The sequence below is a fragment of the Lithobates pipiens genome, unplaced genomic scaffold (assembly GCF_037356315.1).
Source record: "Lithobates pipiens isolate NorthernLeopardFrog02 unplaced genomic scaffold, aLitPip1_a1.2 Scaffold_13, whole genome shotgun sequence".
Lineage (NCBI taxonomy): Eukaryota > Metazoa > Chordata > Amphibia > Anura > Ranidae > Lithobates > Lithobates pipiens.
In genome coordinates this window covers 284,794,404-284,815,447 of record NW_027507718.1, presented here as the reverse complement: position 1 = coordinate 284,815,447, position 21,044 = coordinate 284,794,404, and the positions used below count along the sequence as shown (strand labels likewise).

The 21,044-nt window shown below is 46.1% G+C and overlaps 1 protein-coding gene across 1 annotated transcript in view; it reads right to left on the bottom strand.

Moving 5' to 3' along the window:
- The window catches only part of LOC143974909 (uncharacterized), a 32,775-nt gene extending 13,031 nt beyond the window's left edge, over positions 1 to 19,744 (bottom strand). The window contains exon 1 of the mRNA XM_077476707.1: positions 19,598 to 19,744. The gene's annotated coding sequence lies outside the window, so the exon portion shown is untranslated. The remainder of the gene's footprint in view (positions 1 to 19,597) is intronic.
- Between the last annotated feature and the right edge of the window lie 1,300 nt (positions 19,745 to 21,044).

Sequence of the window (21,044 nt, the reverse complement as noted above, 5' to 3'; positions counted from 1 at the left end):
TTCTGGACCATTGTGGGAGAGTGATTTGTTGATTAAGGAGCTGCGTCCACTTGCCCATGTAGGAGTGGGATAGGGCAGTGAGAGAGGACCTCTGCTGGAGTATATGGTAAATACTAGAGATAAGCTTTGCTTGGTAGGGGCCCTGGGAGCAGAGCAGCTCAAAAGGCATCGGTGTAGAGAGGGATTTTAGTTTTTTTTTAACCCCATTATGTTACTGGCCGATTAATCGATTAGGAAAATAATAATCGGTTAATTTCATAATCGTTTAGTTGTCGATTAATCGATTAGTTGTCGATTAATCGATTAGTTGTTACAGCCCTAAGGGGGTGTGAGTGCGGCATCACCGAGGAGCCAATGCGCATGCCTGGTGGCCGCCGGACACCCGCGATCACTCCTGACAGCCAGAACGGGGTGTGAATAAATTTATTTATATAATTTGACACACACAAACCCACGTTGTGTTCCTAGTATAAAGGAACAACGATTGGTCTCCTCCCCCAGGCAGTCCCATCCCCCTACAGTTAGAACACAATGAGAGAACAGCAAGTAGCTCAGGCCTACCTTAGGGTGGGACAACCACCTGCAGGACCTTTCTGCCGAAAGACAAGAAAAGGAGCTGCCACTGTCAGCGTTGGCAGTGTGGTGGTCCCATCCCTATGTATAGATCAAAAATATGGGGGCCATATTTTGGGCTTGGATCTATCTTGGTGGGGGGGGGGGGGGTCTATTTTATCCTGCACTACCTTAGGGAGACAGTGGAGATGTAATTACACCAACTTGTACTTCTAGGGATGTGCTAATATCCAGGGTCATCATAGGGGACTTGGTATTGTGGTCTGGCTGCATCCATGCGGAATAATATTTGTATCTCCCATTGAGAAGTGGCTCAATCACAAGCTATTATTACATTGTATTTCCTCTCACTCTCCACCCCGATGAAAGTTTTCAAGCAAAACTGGAAACGTGTTGGGTCTTGGGATATCCAATCCCTATGAGAGTAGAAGTGTTGTTACATGGCTGTATTGTTTTTTTGTCTGGCATTGTATTACATATTGTTACTGTTCAGATGCTAGTCTGTCCTTGTTTATGATTTTTTGTATTAATAAATATTATATTTTATACTGTCCTTGCATGTGTTGGTGGTCTGTCAAAGTCCCATTTAGGGTTTTTTTTTTTTTTGATTTCTGATGAAAGAGGCAACAGAAGTTCCATTCTAATGTCTCAGGAACGTGTTCTGACTTGACCCCGTTGCTGCTCTGCAGATCTGACCTACCGATGCTCCAGCCCTTTCTGCCCAAGTGGTTGCCAGAGACCGTGTAGAATGTGCTTTGAGATTAGCTGGGACTGCACTACCTGCTTGTTCATAAGCTATGGAAATAGCTTGTCTAATCCAACTAGCAATCGTTTTTGATGCCTGCACACCCCTCTTTGTGCCACAAAAACTGACCAACAGATGATGCAATCTTCTGAACTCCTTTACTCTAAGTAAAGCAGCAGACCTCCTAACGTCTAGTGAACGAAAGGCTCTTTTCTTCTCGTTCTGTGAAATATGGAACCGTGAGGCCACTTTAGGAAGGTACAGGGGATCCTGCCTAAGGATGACTCTGTCCTCCAACAAACAAAAAACGCTCCTTCATAGAGCCTGTAAATAGCCTACCTTTCTGGCCGTTATAATGGCCAGAAGGAAGGCGGTCTTAAAAAAGTAATTTAACCGAATTCTGAGCCAACGGCTCAAAAGGTGCCCTGGTTAGGGCCTCTAAGACTAGAGACAAAGTCCCACGGCGGAAATTTACTCACTTGAAACAGGGACAACCTCTCACTAGCCGTCAAAAGTCTTTTGACTAATAGATCCAGACCCAGCCTTCTGTCCAAAAAGCTAGACAGTGCTGCCACGTGGACCCTAACGGTATTTGTTGCCAGGCCTCAATCCACTCCCTCCTGTAGGAAGTCTAGGATTGTAGGAATGTCCTGTTGAAAAGGCCCCCCTCGTTTCACACCAAATTAGAGAAGGCCCCTCAAACCCTGGCATAAATGCATCTAGTAATCGGCTTTCTGCTCAGTAAAAGGGTCTCTATTACCTTCTCAGAGTACCCTTTCCTGCACAGGCTCTCCGTCTCGAGAGCCAAGCCGTCAATTTGAAAAATCCTGGGTTCGGGTGGTAGAGTGGACCCTGAAACAGAAGATCCTGACGCTCTGGAAGGCGCATCGGAGAGGTCGCCGATCAGCTTCGCAGAGTGGAAAACTAGGTCCTCTTGGGCCACCAGGGGGTGATCAGAATTAAACTGCTCCTGGGCCAACTCAATTTCTGTATAATTCTTGAGATCAGTGCTAAGGGGGCAAAAGCATAAGCTAGGCTGAAATCCCACTCTTTTGCCAACGTGTCCACCCCCTCGTACCCCTCGCTGGTCAGGGAGAAGAAACATTTGACCCTCCTGTTCACCCTGCTGGTGAAGAGGTCTATCTCTGGGGTGCCCCGCTGCTGACACACAAGAGAGAACACCTCAGGATTGAACTCTCATTCCCTCTGGTGAACAGTCTGCCGGCTGAGGAAATCCACTTCTACACCTTGTCCTGCGGAAGCACCAGCTTATATTCATCAATTTTTAGTCGTGTAATTTTTATGCATATTCTGTCATTTTGTTAGCCAAAGGATTTGGGTGTAGTACAATGTTGAGAAAATACAGGACCGGAAGTAATGCTGCTCTAATGTAATAGTATACCATATATAGGATGCAGTGCCTTATCCCCTTGCATGGCCAACAAATAGTCTTCGGACAGTACCACTTTGCACACCGCCAACCTAACTTCATAAACAGGGACATTATTTTTATTAGGAACTTGTCGCAAGCATGAGAAATCCACTTGCCCTTAACTAAAATGGCGGCTACGGGTCTGCGCAGGAGTGGCAAAGACACTGCACCCTATATAAGACGAGAGGTGTAACAATATGGCCGCTCCAGATGACAAAATGCATAGGGCTTGGCCATAGGGTGCACTCTCTCTCCATTAGAGCTGTGGGAACCGGCGGCAGCCGCAATAGTATTGCTTTTAACACTGGCGAATGTCAGTAGCTTTTTAAATTTAATAAAATTTGAGTTTTAACCACTAGAGATCCGCGCTATAGCCGAATGACAGCTACAGCGCGGACCTGCTTTGCCGGGATGACGTCTATTGACGTCGTCCCGTGCACGAGCGGCCTGCGTGCCCGGCGCGCACTGTAATCAGCGAGTCTATGAGACTCACCTGATCACGGATCGAAGCAAGAGGTCGATTCCAACCCCTTACCACATGATCAGCTGTCAGCCAATGACAGCTGATCATGTGATCACAACAGAGCCGGTAAATCTGCCATTTTCCTCCTCGCACTGACAGCGCGAGGAGAAAAAAAAAAAAAAAGCCGATCACTGGCGGCCGTGAGAGGGACTTCAGTCCCGATCACGGCCAAGTCATCAGTGCCCACCTGCCCCCTGCAACATACATATAGTAAAAGTGCCACCCATCAGTGCCCACAGTGCCACCCATCAGTGCTGCACCTCATATGCCACATATCCGTGCCCATCAGTGTCATCTACCAGTGCCCAGCAGTGCCACCCATCAGAGCCACCTATCAGTGCCCATCAGTCCCATCTATCAGTGGTACCTATCCGTGCCCATCTCATCTGTGCCCATCTTTGCCCATCAGTGCCGCCTTAACCGAGCCCATCGGTGCCCACAAGTGCAGCCCATCGAGGCCCACCAGTGCCGCCTCATCAGCGCATTTCAATGAAGGAGAAAAATGACCTGTTTGCAAAATTTTATAACAAACTATTAAACATGATTTTTTATTTCATTTATTTTGCACCTTTTTTTGTTTGTTTAGCAAAAATAAAACTCCCAGCTGTAATTAAATACCACCAAAAGAAAGCTCTATTTGTGGGGAAAAAAAAAATGATAAAAATGTCATTTGGGTACGGTGTTGTATGACCGCGCAATTGTCAAAGTGCATCAGCGCTGAAAGCTGAAAATTGGTCTGGGCAGGAGGGGGGTTTAAGTGCCCAGTAAGCAAGTGGTTAAACAATACTGCACTATGGATATTCCTCTTTTTTATGGATTATTTGAATGAGATGACTGGCTTATGCTGAAAAAAAAAAAAAACAAAGCTCCCAGAAAGGCTCCACATAGCGACACAGGGGCTCACACTGTGAAGGCGCATTTACCACTGCAGGGGCAGGGCATCTGGTGAGTGAAAAACCACTACATGCACAAAAAATAAACGCACCGGGGGTTTTTCAGAATATTAAGAAGCAGTCACGGCATCTGCCACATTGTGCACGAGTCACTTTTTTTCATGTCTTTGGACTATAAATTTATTTACACATTTATATATGTATTTACTTGTTCAATTGTAATTTGCAAGTTTTTTTTTTTTTGTCCAACACCTCACACAGCTTTTTAACTACTTAAGGACCGCCTCATGTACATCTACGTCGGTACTTTGAAGAGGGATATCTCGGTAACAGCAGCAGCTGCTGCTGCCTCAAATGAGATATCCTTTACAGGAGGCGGACCTGTGTGCAATAATGGTGGTCTCCGCGGCGGTAGTGGTGCCACCCCCTCCCTCCGCCGCTTACCGGGGCCAATCGGGTCCTTTGCTCGGCTGGGTATGGAGACAAGTGAGGCTAAGATGGGCCCCACTCGTCTCTATACCATAGGAGGGCGGAAGCGACGTCAAAACGTCACTTCCGCCCATACCTCTTAAAAAAAAAGGTAAATTTTTTTCAAATGACTTTTTTTTTTTTTTTTTTATTGCATCTAAATATGAGATCCGAGGACTTTTTGCCCCCTAGATCTCATATTTAAGGAGGACCTGTCATGCTTTTTTCCCCCCCTTTTTTTTGGTTACATTCCTTGTAATAGGAATAAAAGGGATCCATTTACTTTTTATCTTTTTAAAAAGTGTAAAAATAAAATCAAGTAAAAAAAATATTTTTTTTTTTAAAACACCCCGTCCCGACGAGCTTGTGCACAGAAGCGAACGCATACGTGAGTAGCTCCCGCATATGAAAACAGCGGTCAAACCACACATGTGAGGTATCGCCGCGATCGGTAGAGTGAGAGCAATAATTCTAACCCTAGACCTCCTCTGTAACGCAAAACATGCAGAATTTTTTTTTTTGCAATGACCGCCATTTCATTCTGTAGGGTGTTAGAAAAAAAAATATATATAATGTTTGGCGGTTCTAAGTAATTTTCTAGCAAAAAAAACAGTTTTAACCACTTAAGGACCGCCTCCTGCACATATGCGTCGGCAGAATGGCATGGCTGGGCACAAGCACGTACCTGTACGTTGCCTTTTAAGTGCCCAGCCGTGGGTCGGGAGCACGCCGCCAGAGCTGAAGAACGAGGAGAGGTCTGTGTAAACAAACCTCTCCCTGTGCTTCCTACTGTGGCCGTCACCGATCGTCTCTTCCCTTTTATAGGGAAAGATGATCAGTGACGTCACATGCCAGGCCACGGCCCTTACAAAAAAAAAAAAAAAAAAAACAAACACAACGTCATACATAATACTTCACTGCACCCTAGTGGTTAACTCCTTAACTGCCAGTGTCATTTACACAGGAATTAGTGCATTTAAATAGCACTGATTGCTGTATAAAAAATACAATGGTCCCAAAAATGTGTCAAAAATGTCCGATGTGTCCACCATAATGTCGCAGTCACAATAAAAATCGCTGCCCTTACTAGTAAAAAAAAAAAATAATAAAAATGCTATAAAACTATACCCTAGAACTTTTGTGCAAAGCAATCGCTAATTGCAATTTTTTTTTATCCAAAAAAAACCCCCCCAAAAAATTGTCACTCTGTTTTTGTTTATAGCGCAAAAAATAACGTAGACTTGTAATAATCATATTTATATTGGTAGTAGCCACAAATTCCCAAACACAGGACTTGGTTTTGCATTTTAGAATTCAATCATTTTCATTATTTATAAATTCACTATTTTTACCATTTGAGTTTAGGACCCTACATTTAAATACTGAAAATTAACCCACTTTCTGCTCAGTTTTTTTTTTTTTTTTTTACTTATTTGTGGATTCCCTTTGGTAGCAACAATTTTTGGTCATTTACAATTATTGCACAGGCTCTTTTTATACAAAAAAAACCTGGGGAGTTGGTCTGGAAAGGATCTTTTAAAGGAGTAAGGATTTTTTTCCAAACTTTGGGGTAATTCAAAACCCACCAGGGGGTCTAACACTATCAACAAAAAAATCTCTCAATTCAATCTTTTTTTTTGCATTTTTTCTTTGTAATTAAAAAGGAAGATATATTTTGGCAAAAGCATTTAGACAGCACATCCCTCATTTGGATGAATTAGGGGATAGCGCCACTTCTACCCCTTCTTTTTCCTTCACCAGCTTCTGTGCTACTGAGTCTACCAGAATGCCTAGGTAGATCTTGGTTTGAGGTCAGTGAGGACTTCTCCCTATTGATCAACCATCCCAGGGATTCCAAGGTGCTTATTACCTTGTCTAGATCTAAGAGCAGAGAATCCCTGGAAGGGTTGTAGACCAATAGGTCATCTAGATAGGGGATCAGTGTCACTGGAGGGGCAGGTAAGGCTGCTAGAATCTTCGTAAAGACTCTCAGGCTGGCTGCCAGTCCGTAGGGCAAGGCCCGGAATTGCTAGTGCTGGGTACCCTGATCTGTGTTTATTGCAAAACGAAGAAATACCTGATGCTCCGGAAGAATGGGAACATGCAGATATGCATCCTTTAGGTCTATGGTGACCATAAAGACCGCCTTTAACAGATGCTTCCTGACCATGTACACCGACTCCTTATGAAACTTCTTGTATTGTAGGAAGGCGTTTCATTTTCTTCGATTTATAATCAAGCGGTATTTCCCAGAGGGCTTTGGAACCACAAAGACATGGGAATAAAATCCTTGCACCGATTAGTTAATACTGGGAGGATGACCCCCTGGACTGCCAACTGTGTCATACTCTCCAAGAGTCCTAAAGCTTTTGGTCTTTCCCTGTGTAGACAGGTCAGAAGAAAAGATTGGGAAGTCTGGAAACAAATTCCAGTCTGTAGCCCTCCCTTATGCACTGAAGGACAAGAGGACTCAGAGACCTGTTCCCACTGCATGACAAAGGTGCGAGAGCCTCCCCCCCAGCCTGGTGCTGGCGTCACTTGGAATCCTGGTCTGCAGGCTTTGGGCTTGAGAAAAGGAGACCTCCTTTCTGCTTGCCACTGCCCCATTTCTTGCCTTCTTTACGATTTTTAAAACGGACGTTGACCTGGGAGCCACGAAAAACAGCTTTCCTTTTCATTTTTTTTTTCATTTCATTTTTTTTTTAGGTTTTACAGGAAACTTTTCAGTGGACCTGGAAAGGGTCTGGTACAAAACCTGCAAAAAGGAGGGATCCTTCAAATGATAGACCACACAACCCTGTTTTTGATGCGTGGTCCCAATCCCAGGTCTTAACCCATACAGCCCTTCTAGCGGAATTAAGGAGGGCTGCGATTTTGCAGACGTACATACAGTTTAACTGCCGCAGCAGCAACATAGGTGCCCTCTCTTCATTGAAAGGGCACCTGTGTTTCCAGGTTTTAAAATTTTAGAAGTTTTCTCTCTGGCGCTTTCCACTCCCTCAGAATAATATTCTTAAGGGACTGGTGGATCGGCATGATTTTGGATTGAGATCCAATCAGACCTCGATACATCCTAACCTGGGCAGACATCTGTGCTTCTGGCTCCTGAATCTCTTCCGAAGCATGCCCCCAGGAGACCCTCCATCTCATCTGCTGAAAATATATGCCTGCCTGGTCTGTAGTGTTCCTCTTCCTGGCTATTGTCTACACCCTCCCCCCTCCTCAGGAGGGCTCAGAGTGGAATCCTCAACCTCCTCTTTCTCAGAATCTTGAAAAGCTGGGGTCTTTTGGGGCTCGGTGCGTGTATATCTATCACTCCTATGTGAAGAAGCACTCTCCTGAAAGGATAAGCCCTCTACTAGGATGAGACTTTTCCTTCCTAGTATTAAGACTTGCCTAAAAGGCCTTGAGGGTAGACAGCATTTCTGTCTGTACTGGATGAAAATCTCTCATGACCTGTGGGGTCTCCTTCCTGGACAATTTGTGTATACATTTGTAGCAAAAAGGTTTGGTGTGCTCTGGCGCCAATTTTTCATTGCAATAGCCACACCTCTTATAACGGGAAGGCGTTTTAGACCTAGGTCTACTGGCAACACTCAGGGCAATAGCTTCTGCAAGAAAGAATTCAATTTGGCCAAAAATGGACCTTCACTGTGACCCCCTGCGAGGGTAAGGGCTAGGGGACTCACCCCTTCATTACCCCCGCAACCTGGATAGACTCACCCCCTGTGGTCTCCTGAACGGCTGCCGATACTGCCTCCTCTCATTCCATACTGATGAGAGCTGTGGATGCCTGCTCCCTGCCACGCAGTCTCCTCTGGATCCAAATTGTGAGATCCCCCCCACAGCGCCGTCCTGAATGCTGCGCTGCCATTTTTCTAGTAGTCCCGGAATTGGAAGTGCAGCACTCTAGCAGCACGTGCAGCATAATTCACTTCCGGAAATCCTCTGCAAAATGGCACCGAAACACACCAGAATACCACCCAAGCCGGCAACAGCCTCTGGCCTGAGAATGCTATCGCCTCCTGCTCCCTCCTGTAGGAAGGGGCACAGGGCCATTGTGCTGAGGGATAAAGACGGGGGACTCACCAGGGAGACCTCTGGCAACATCCTGCAAACTGACTCCAGTCAGGTAAGGAAGGGGAGCAGGAAGTATGGTCCCTGAAGCTCTGGGAACCTCCACTGTGCCCAGGGTCCTTCAGTTCTCGGGGTGGGGGGCGGGAGTTGATCTTCTCCCACTGAGAAAATAGGGAAAACCCTGGAAGACGACTTGAGAAAAATAAAAAACGCAGAAGTAAAGCTGCACAATTAATCGTCAAGAATCGTTATCGCAATCTTGACTAAAGTGTTTCACAATTCTTTCTATGCAAAGAATTCTCTCTGCTCTTCTAAAGCCACAGCCCTCAAAAGAAAGGAAGGAGAAAAACTGGGCAGTCTGCCAAGAATCAAAACATTCTTTATCAGTTGAACTTAAGTATAAATATTGTAACAATTTGTCAATGGAATAGACTGTGTGTAAGTGAAAAAAGTTTAACCACTTAAACACTAAACTTTTTTCTGACATTTGTTGGTTTCAAGTCAGTAATTTTCTTCTTCTGCTAGAAAGTTACTTAGAACCCTGAAACATATACATTTTTTTTTTTTTTTTTAGTAGACACCCTAGAGAATATAAAAATGGTGGTTGTTGCAATATTTTATGTCGCAGTGTATTTGCGTAGCAATCTTTCAAATGCAATTTTTTTTTTTTTAATTACTTTAAAGAAAAGAAAAGGTAAAGTTATTCCATTTTTTTCTGTATAATGTGAAAGATTTTATGTCACGAGAAGCGTGATCTTTTTATTCTAAGCAAAAAAAAAATTGTGATTCTCATTTTGGCCAGAATCGTGCAGCTCTTTATGCAGAAGTGATCAAACAACACCAAAAGAAACCTCTATTTGTGAGAAAAATAAAGACAAATTTTGTTTATGTACAGCAATTAAAGTGATGCAGTGCCGTATCGCAAAAAATGGCCTGGTCAGGAAGGAGGTAAATTCTTCCGGGGCTAAAGTGGTTAATGCCAAAATTTCTGCCAGGGTATGCAAAATTTTGAGCATGACTAATAAAAAATATATATATATATTTTTTTTAAATAGAGATCCTACAGAACAAAATGTTGCGTTTTCCAAATTTTTCTCACACTGTATTTACGCAGCGGTGTTTCGAACGCAAACGTGTTGTTAAAATACATTTTAATGCACACAAAACAATCTATAACCCTTTTTTGTAACATGTAAAAGATGGTGTTAGGCAGAGGAAAAAAAATAAAAAATTAAAAAAAGATACCCATTCATGTCATGCTTTAAAATTGCGCACACTCGTGGAATGGCAACAAACTTTCACAAGCAATGCTTTAAAAGCCTTCATGGGTTACCCGTTTAGTGTTACTCAGGAGGTCTAGTGCTAAAATAAATAGTCTTGCTCTGATGTTCGAGGGGATACCTCACATATGTGGTGCGATAGCCATTTACGTATGCATGCAGTACCAATGTGTGCACCACCCTTTAAAAATGGTGTGTTTACATCCAGGAAACTGGAAGTGATGAAAATGCTTGTTGCTTCCAGTTTCCTATACTATAGAGCACAGAGACCTGCCAGTCCTCCATGAGCTTTGCGGTAAGTGATGGTTGAACATTCATGTCTCCCAGTGGGATGGGAGAGTGATGGAAAGGGGGGGGGGTGCTGGGGTCCCTCCTCTACTGCTGCTTGTAAAAAGCAATCCAGCAGCTAATTGGCCATTAGGATTGCTTTTACAAGAAAGCTGACAGAAAAATAAAAAATAAAAATAAATAAAAACGGAGTTAGACTTACCGGTAACTCTTTTTCTAGGAGTCTTCCAGGACAGCCTCTGAGATATAGGGCTCCTCCCTCCGGGACAGGAAACACGTCAACCCAATCAAATAAAAGGTGTGGTCCTCCAGGCCCTCCTCAGTTTTACTCCAAGAACCGACGTTAGTAAACATCCTCACCACTTAGTCCAACTTAAACAACTTTGGGTGGGAAACCAGGCTGTCCTGGAAGACTCCTAGAAAAAGAGTTACCGGTAAGTCTAACTCCGGTTTTCTCATATCGTCTTCCAGGACAGCCTCTGAGATGATAAGCAAGGAGCTCACCTTGTCAGGGCGGGACCACTGCCTGGAGGACCTTACGTCCAAAAGTCTGCTCTTTATCAGACCATAAATCCAGACGGTAATGTCTTGCAAACGTTGAGTAGCTGGACCACATTGCTGCCTTGCAGATCTCCTCCGGAGAGGCTCCAGCCCTCTCTGCCCATGATGCAGAAACCACCCTTGTAGAGTGTGCCTTAACTAAGGGTGCCTGCTTCCCCTCTAATTCATAGGCTTTAACTATCGCCATTCGTATCCACCTGGCGATAGACGATTTGGACGCCTTGCAGCCCTTGCGGGCGCCCGAAAAATTAACAAAAAGTGAGTCTGACTTCCTGAAGACCTTAGTGGCTTCTAAAAAAATTAGACTTCTCCTGACGTCTAACAAACTTAAAGATCTCGCCTCATCCTCTCCTGAGGTTGAGAAAAATGTTGGTAAAATAATATCCTGTGTCCTATGAAAAGTGGACACCACCTTAGGAAGAAAACTAGGGTCAGTCTTAAGTACTACCCTGTCCTCTAAAATTAACAAAAATAGCTCTCTGACCGAGAGCGCTTGCAGATCACTGACCCTTCTAGCTGACGTGATCGCTATCAAAAACACAGTCTTTAGTACCATCCACTTAAGTGATGCTCCCTCTAATGGTTCAAATGGATCTTGGGTCAAAGCCCTAAGAACCAAGGCCAAATCCCAAGTAGGACAGGTCTTCATTCTCACAGGCCTGGATCTAGTTAAAGCCTTGAAGAAGTTCCTGACAAAAGGATTCTGCTGAAGGGAGGACTGAAGGAAAACACTTAAGGCCGCCACCTGTACCTTTAGAGTGCTGATAGATATGCACAGCTCTACCCCTGCTTGTAGAAAATCTAGGACTGCCGGGACCCCAGGACTTGCAATCCCCTGTTCTCGCAACCAGGAATTAAACCTCTTTCCTATCTTGGCGTAAATTGCTCTAGTAACTGGTTTACGGCATTCTAACAAGGTCTTAACCACTCTTTCTGAAAAACCCTGTGATCTTAAGATCTGTTCCTCAGATACCAGGCCGCAAGCTTGAGCCTATCTGAGGATACAGGATCGGCCCCTGGGAAAGTAAATCCTCCCTGACTGGTAGAAACAGTGGAGGATGAACAGCCAATCTCTTTATGCTGGCAAACCAGGGTCTCCTTGGCCAAAAAGGAGCCACAAAAATGAGGTCCGTAGCTTCCGATCGGAACTTCTGCAGAACCTCCGCCACCATCCTTACAGGAGGAAAGGCATAACACAGGCCAAACAGCCATGGATTGGCAAGGGCATCTATCCCCCGACCCGATCCTGTGGGTGAACCGAAAAAAATTGCGTCACCTTCCTGTTGCCTTCTCTTGCAAATAGGTCTATTTCTGGCCTTCCCCAGCATGACACAATCTCCGCGAACACTTCCTTGTTGAGGGACCACTCATCCTGACCTATCTTCTGGCGACTGAGAAAGTCGGCCAGCAAATTCTGAGTTCCCTTCAGATGAATGGCTGATATTGAGGACAAGTTCTTCTCTGCCCTGCAGAAGATTCTGTCTGCAATCACCTGCAGCGCGGGGCTTCTGGTTCCCCCTTGCTTGTTCAGGTAGGCTACTGCTGCTACATTGTCTGAACGAACTTGCAGGTCCCTGCCCTGTAACTGGGACTGGAAGGTTTCTATAGCCTTCCAAACTGCCAGAAGCTCCTTCTGGTTTGAGGAACGACCTGTCTCTAGATTCGGCCAGGTACCTTGGGCTAAGATTCCCTCTAGGTGGGCACTCCAACCCAGCGCACTGGCATCGGTCGTGACCACCACCGTAGCTTGTGGGGACCAGGGAAGACCCCTGTCTAGGTTGACCTGGGCCCGCCACCACCACAGAGACCTCCTGACTGCCGAGGATAGGGGCATAACCTGATCCAGGCTCTGCTGCCTGCCATCCCAATAACGGAGCATGAGTCTCTGTAAAGGGCGCTGATGATGCCTTGCCCAGGCCACCGCTGGAAAGCATGATGTCATCAACCCCAGGACTCTCATAACCTCCCTGATCTGGGCTTCCCGACCTGATTGAAGCTGGGCTACCGCCTGTTCTAGCTTGCTGATCTTCTCCGCAGGAAGAAATACCCTCATCTCCACCGAAGAAATCCTGTATCCTAAATACAGGACCTCCTGTGAGGGGGTCAACTGGGATTTTTCCTGGTTTATTAGCCACCCCAGTGAGCGCAGGAAACCCAAGGCCTCCTGTACATCCTTCTGCTGCTGTTGGGCCGACTGGGCTATGAACAGTAGATCGTCCAGATATGGAATCACTGTTATAGCCTTGAGCCTTAACGGGGCCAGTGCCTCTGCCAGAACCTTTGTAAAGATCCTTGGTGAGGCTGAAAGCCTGAAAGGGAGAGCTCAAAACTGGAGGTGTAACACACCGTGTTCAACCTCACCGCCAACCTGAGAAATCTCTAAAACTCCAGATGAATCGGGATATGCAAATATGCATCCCTGAGATCCACGGTGGCCATGTGACAGCCCTGAAACAGAAACTTGGTTACCGAGAAGATTGACTCCATCCGGAACCGCTTGTATTTTATGAATCTGTTCAGGCGGCGGAGATTCAGTATTAGCCTGAACTTTCCCGAAGGTTTCTTTACCACGAATACGTGGGAGTAAACCCCCAAGCCTCGCTCCTCCTGAGGCACCTGCACCAGTACTTCTTGGTCCACCAGATCCCCCAGGAGAAGACCCAGAGCCTTTGCCTTCTCTTGGTCCCTTGGTAACCTGGTTACTTGAAAATTGGGGAGGGGAACTGAACCAAACTCCAACCTGTAGCCGTTCCTTATTACATCTCGAATGAACGGACTTTCGGTTGAAGCATCCCATTGTGGGAGGAACTTCCCCAGTCTTCCTCCCACCGGGACGCAGGAGTCACTGGGTTTTAGGGGAGGGTTGAGGAGGATTGAGTAAGATTCCTCCTCTGCCCCTTCCCTTTTGACCCGTCCAATGCTTTTTGGGGCGAACCTCCCTTTCCTGCAGGTTCTGCTGCCTAGGGCCTCGAAAAAGGCGCTTCCCTTCAGGTCTCTTTTTCCTTTCTGGGAAAGCTTTCTTCCTATCCTGCGTGCGCTCTAACGCCTCTTGCAGGCCGGGCCCGAACAAATGGTCCCCTGAAAAGGGTAAACCACATAGCTTCAATTTTGAAGCTGCGTCACCTGACCAGGTTTTAAGCCAAACGGCCCTTCTGGCAGCGTTCACTAGTGCTGCAGATCTAGCAGCCAATTTGACTGATTCTGCAGAGGCATCGGCCAAAAACCCCACTGCCTTGAACAGTAGCGGAAAGGACTTCAACAGCTGTTGCCTAGAAGTGCCAGCTGAAATATGCGATTGTAACTGTGTAAGCCAACACTCTAAGTTTCTGGCCACACAGGTAGCTGCTAAGGCTGGTTTAAGCCCAATGGAAGAGGCATCCCAGGCTCTCTTAAGCAGCACATCTCCCCTCTTATCCATAGGATCCCTGAGTGAACCCATATCATCAAAGGCCAAATCTGTCTTCTTAGAGACTTTAGACAAGGGAGCATCCAATTTGGGAACCTTGTTCCAGGGATGCACCGCATCCGTCTCAAAAGGGAACCTCCTTTTAAGGCTACCTGAAAAAAATTGCCTTTTTTCCGGTTGTTCCCACTCCAGCAGAATCGCCTCAACCAGCGATTTATGGACGGGGAATACCCTGTCTTTCAGCACACTCGACCCCTGATACATCATGTCGTGTTTTGAAAGCTGGACCTGTTCTTCCCTGATCTCCATATATAGCCTTGAGGAGGTCACCCACATCGTCCAAAGACAACTTGTATCTGGCTGATCTAATGGATTCTTCCTCCCCCTCTGACTCAGAAGTAGATTCTGTCCTAGAGGAGGCTAATGACCTAGGTAACCTCTCCCTATCCACCTCCTCCTCCTGACGTGGTTCAGATAAGGAGGGCATACTCACGGCCCTGGGTAAAGAGACAGAAGGACCCTGCACCCTATCCATCATGCTTTTAAATGACTGGAAGGTGGATGCTATCTCATCCTTTACGGACGTCAAAACCTTGTGACAAGCTGCCACCGAGTCCTCCTTCACCAGGCTACTGACACAATCCGGGCAAAGCGGCTTCTCCAAACCGGTGCCTAACTTAGCCCCGCACACGGCACATTTCCTTCTGGGCAAAGGTATCTGGGCTCTGTCCTGTTTAACCTAAAAAACAACGAAAAAACAGGGTCCCATTACAATACCACCCCTGACCACACCACTGTGCTTCTAGGGTCTGCCTAGGAAGTGTCCCCCTTCACCAGCAGGTTCTCCACCCCGGGAAGGTACTAAGGTCAGAGTGACCCCTCCACCCCCCAGTGTAAGTCCTGGTCTGCCCTCACCAAGCTTACCTGAGAGGTACTGGAGCCTGTTGAACCGGAGTCCACCTGCACAACTGCACCCTCCATGGTTCTTGTGTCTCACTCAGTCTCTCTGAGCCTTCACACCGCTCCAGGCAACCATGTAGTCACACCGCCGCACCCAAAGGACTGGAACAGGTCCTGCGGCGCCCCCAGATGACGCGAATCAGGCGGAAGTGCGTCTCTCCCATTTCCGGATGCCGGAACGCAAAGACACCGCCCCCCGCCGTGCGTTCCTCACGAACGCACCACTCACAGTACCCGAACGCCAGCAGGTGAAACGAACGTCTCTCGCCCGCCTCCGACCGACCAGGTACGAGCGGTTAGCGCCACAGAGGGGGGAAGATTGCCGCTCATCGGGGTCCCGTTCTCTCCTAACGTTTAAATGGCAGCGATGACTGATAGCTACCCTCTCCTCCCTCCGAACGGACCGAGGGGTGCTAAGGGTCAGGTCCACCAGGTGCTCCCCCCAGGACAAACCCCTGAGAAGAAGGAGCTGCCCTTACTAGTTCCGACGTGCTCCTTCCCGTCCGGCAGGAAACACAAAAACTGAGGAGGGCCTGGAGGACCACACCTTTTATTTGATTGGGTTGACGTGTTTCCTGTCCCGGAGGGAGGAGCCCTATATCTCAGAGGCTGTCCTGGAAGACGATATGAGAAAAAACAGTTCACAACAAACCATTTTACCAAACAAATTGGGCATTATATGTGTGCACTAAAATGCATTTAACCACTAGATGACCGGCCCCTAGTAAAAATACATTACTTGGAAGTTAAATTCTAGCGTTTTGTTAGCAGCTAGCTGCCCTAACCCCGGTGTCATTTTTTACTATGAATCTCTTTCACGTAAAAAAATAAATAAAAAAAAATGATCCCACTGACAAAATTGCAATGGAATCACTTTTAGAAGCTGTGGGAAGGATGCTCCTCCCACAGCTGACTTATTGGTAAAGCCTGGGAGCAGTTCGATGCAGTCGTTTGCAGAGCAGGAAGATGAGCAAGCCCCGTACACACGGTCGGAGATTCCGGCAACCAAATCCGTCGGATTAATTCCGGAAGAGGTCCGGAAGTGATGTTGCATACACACGGTCTGACTCAGTTGTCGGAAAATCCGATTGTACATAACGTGATGACGTTATTTCGTTACGACGGGACTACGTTCAGGCTAGTAGCCAATAGCTTTGGTCTAGGAATTTGATCTGAGCATGCGTGGCCCTTTGTCCGTCGGAGTAGGCTACACATGATCAGAGTATGTCCGATCGGAGCATTTTGACGGAAAATTTTACCGAAAAGTTGGTCCGTCGTATATTCCAACAGAAACAGTCCGATGCAGACCACACACAGTCAGAATATCCGACAAAACGGTCCGATAGGAAACATTCCGTCGGAATCTCTGACCGTGTGTACAAGGGCTAAGACCAAGCCAGCACTCGTCTCTATGCTCTTGCAGGACAACAGACATACCCAACATCCCTTCAGGTTCCCGAGCCATAACAAAATGATTATTTTTGTTTTTTAAAGTTAAATTTTTTTTTTATTCTGTTAGCTTTTAAAAAGGCAAAATATCTGGGGTCTTTTATCCCAGATCTCTCAATAAAGGGGACCTGTCATCCTTATTTCTATTACAAGGGATGCTTACATCCCTTGTAATAGGAATAAAAGTGATAAAAAAAAAAAGTGATGTATACAGCACTTCCAAAATGCCCTGCCCATTGAAATGAATAAGCAGCTCTTCCAAAGCGCCGCAACACGGGTGTTTTTAAACCCCTTCTTTGGGGTTAAAAGCACCCCACTAGTGGGCAAAAAGCGCTAAAGTCCTGTTAAAACAAACGAGGCTTTAGCTGTATTACGGCTGCAAGTCAGTGTGGAAGGGGTTTTAGTCGCACAAACATATGTAAAGGAGGTTCAAACCACACGTGAGGTATTGCCATGATCGTTAGAGGAAGTCTTGCAGTAAAATGATTGCTCTAAAACGCTAAACTGGTAACTAAGGATGAGCAAACAGCACGTGCAGAGCCCGCCAGGAAGTTGGCACTGCGGATCGCTAATCACAAGCAGCGAGACATTATCCTGCAGAGATTGGGAAATGTCTCACCGCTTGTGATTAGCACTCCCCAGTGCCAACTTCCTGGCGGGCTCTACACGTGCGGTTTGTGAAGCTCATCCTTACTGGTAGCCTATAAACGTTTTTAATCACTTTCAGATCGGACCATTTTTGGCGATTCAGCACTGCGTCGCTTTAACTGACAATTGCGCGGTCATGCGACGTGGCTCCCAAACAAACTTGACGTCCTTTTTTCCCCACAAATAGAGCTTTCTTTTGGTGGTATTTGATCACCCCTGCAGTTTTTATTTTTTGCGTTATAACCAAAAAAGCGACAATTTTGAGAAAAAATAAATAAAATACGCATTTTTTACTATAATAAATATCCCCCAAAAATATACGTATTCTACTTTTTTTTTTTTTTAATATCGCAATAAGCGATTATTGATTGGTTTGCACAAAATTTATAGCGTTTACAAAATAGGGGATAGTTTTATGGCATTTTTATTAATAATTTTTTTTTTTACTAGTAACTACTAGGCGGCGATCAGCAATTTTTATTGTGACTGACATTATGGCGGACACATCGGACATTTTTGGGACCATTGCCATTTATACAATCAGTGCTATACTAATTTACCACTTCCTGTGTAAATGACACTGGCAGTGAAGAGGTTAACCAGGGGGTGGCAGTGTTGGGGTTAAGTGTGTCCTAGGGGCATGTTACTAACTGTGGGGGGCTGGGCTGCGTGTTAGTGAACACTGATCTCTGCGCCAATCACAGGGAGCAGAGATCAGTGTCACTTGTTGCTAGGCAGAACGGGGAGATGCTGTTTACATCGGCATTTCCCCGTTCAGCCTTCCCGTGGGACGATCGTGGGCATCCCTGCGGCGATCGAGTCTGCAGGACCCACGGGGTCCCGGCCGGCGGTGCGCATGCGATGGCAGGGTGGCAATTTCAACCGGACGTACCTGTACGCCAGTTTGCCTGCCCGTGCCATTCTGCCAACGTACATCGTTGTGCGCCGGTCAGGAACTAGTTAAAAGCCTCAGCGATGGAGATTTAAGTATCACATATTTTGTCGCCATTCCATGAGCGTGCGCAATTTTAAAGAGTGACGCGTTAGGTAGCTATTTACTCTGCATAACATAATCTTTCCCATTATACAATTAAATTGGGGTAATGTTGTGTTTTGTTTATTAAAGTGTAGTTTTTCCCCCAAAAAAGTTGCCATTTTATTTTGTAGGATCTCTGCAAAAAATTAGAGATAGAGATGATAGAGATAGAGATGATAGAGATGATAGAGATGATAGAGAACTTTAAAAAAAAAAAAAAAAAAAAATGTTCCAATTTAATTTCTAGCAAAAAAATACTTCCAGACGATGCCTGGTCAGCAAGCAGTTAAAGAGGAAGTAAACCCGCCCAAAAAAAATTCCATTTTACTAATGTTACTCTAATACTGTACATCAGCCTTCATTCTGTATATGTTATATCTCAAAACGAGCGCTGTAAATACCTTTTTTTCTCTTTTCCAAATTATCTTCCTTCCGGGTATCGCCCGCGCCATTTCAAATTGGGGCTTTGACGTCCTTTCCGGACGTCATTTCCGCCCTTAGTTAGATTTCACTCCGGAAATCTCGCGCATGCGCTGTAGCGTCAATAGAAATCCTAACCAAGCCTCGATCTCGGTTGCCGTTACTAAGGCAACAAAGCATTCATTCCCCTGCGTGACGTCTTCAGTCACAAGGGGGAGTGTCAGGAAGAGCAGGGATAGGATTACAACGCGAGACTTCTCCTCTGCCGCAATGAGGAGAATGCCTCGTATTAAAAAAAGGCAGAGAGGCAGGAAGATGAAAGTCGGCAATACAGTATACACCGCATTCGCACGACCACACAGCGCAAGCGCGGCTGACGTCACGGAAATGTAAACGGCGGTTTTTACGAAAATGTGACAAGTAAGTTCACTTTCTCAGGCAGCGATCAGCTGCCTGAGAAAAGTATTATCTAACAAGCTAAACATGTGTAGGAGGGTTTACTTCCTCTTTAAGTATGATAGTTTGGTTTTATTAAACAGCTGTGCAACATAAAGCCAAACACCACTTCCCAGGCCTCTGCTTTCAGAATATTAATTATACTTCTTATATGACGTATAAGAAAATGTCAGCATTACCTCAGACAGCAGCAATTCGTTAGGCGTTTATAAATGTACACAAAGCAGAGCCGGACTGATACAGGGACCGGAGGGGAGAGGACTGAGCAGAGCGGGCCCTCCTCACACACAACCCGGACATGGAGAGCTCTGGCTGGAAGACATAGTATGGAGACTACAGAGAACCGCCGCACACATCACGACTGAGCCCAGCACTACCTCACCTCACACCACAACCGAACACCGCGCCAACCACATCCACTGACCGGTGCACTAGTACATTCTCCTCCCCTGTGCATAATGCGCATGTCCGGATACAGGCACTTCCAATCAAAAAGATTGTGATGTAGGGTGGAGGAGGAGCCGAACGAGCAAGGATAAAAAAAAAAAAACCCACAACCGCCGAGTAGGCTTTCACACACACACAGGAGTACGGCGCACACGTGATCTACATCGTCACTATATAACCGACGGAGCTTCATCTAAATGGGAGGGGAAGGGTCAGGGACGTGTATTCCGAGTCCCTCCTCTAGCAGCCCGCACTTCCCATACTGTATAACCGTGTCTACCATCATGGCAGCTGGTAGTTGGTGGTTTGGGTGGATAGGGGTTCGTGGATTGTCATTCTATGGTGATGAGAGTAGTTGGGGTGGGTGCAGTGCCAGTGTTCTGCCGAGAAAGGTCCCCTTGGGGGATAAAGACCCCCCCCTGCACTGCACAGGCGCAGTACGAACCACAATGGAGCTGCCAAAAATAGCCCAAAGCTGAACACCTGTGAATGAGCGGTACACAGCGCCTACGTTCCTTTGCAACAGGCCCCTCGCTTCGCTCACCACTCTTTGGGCACAGCCTCACTTTGCTCGGCATATGTATATTCTGACTCTATGTCCACTTGGATGGTGGGACTTGAACCTGGAATCAGTACATAGGCGCCATGTACAGCTGACGATCAGCTGTTCACCTTCAGAGACTTTCGGCAGCTCCGTAGTCGTTTGTACTGCACAAGCGATGCGCCTGCGCAGTACGGGGGGGGGGGGTTGCATTATCTGCCGGGGGACCTTTTTCGGCAAGACACCGGTGTTCTATCGGATAGTGCCCGCTATTGTGAAGTGCGCATGCGCAGCACAACAAGTGATTTTATGATCAGCTGTTGAGACAGTGTTCTATTGATAAGTGCCCGGGACAAGCGCATACACCGTACGTAACAGCGCAACAGCTGAGTTTACGGTCAATAATTGGTTAATAGGGCACTAGAATCTATAAAAGGGTCCCACAGTGTTAAATAAAGAAACAACCACATATAATAACAAATTGTCCATAGACATCTGACTCCTGCAAAGAACCTCTGATATATAAATTCTATAATGGAAAGTCTTTAGACCGTGATCATAAAACAAAACAAAAATCGAAAAAAGTGCAGATAAAAAGTCACCACCACCTCAATGCGAACTGCCTGCTCACCTTCCAGGAGTTTTCAGATACAAGGTCCTTATAGTGGTCAGCCTCTATGTGTACCAATCCTGGGACCCTTCCAAGAGCAATCCAGCCTCTCCAGGATAAATTGATTTTCAAGAGCAATCAACTTAACATCATTAAGCAAGAATGCTATTACACTGATTGCCTCCTTTTAGTATAAAATAAGCACTCACACTCGTTCCCTCATCGCTCATT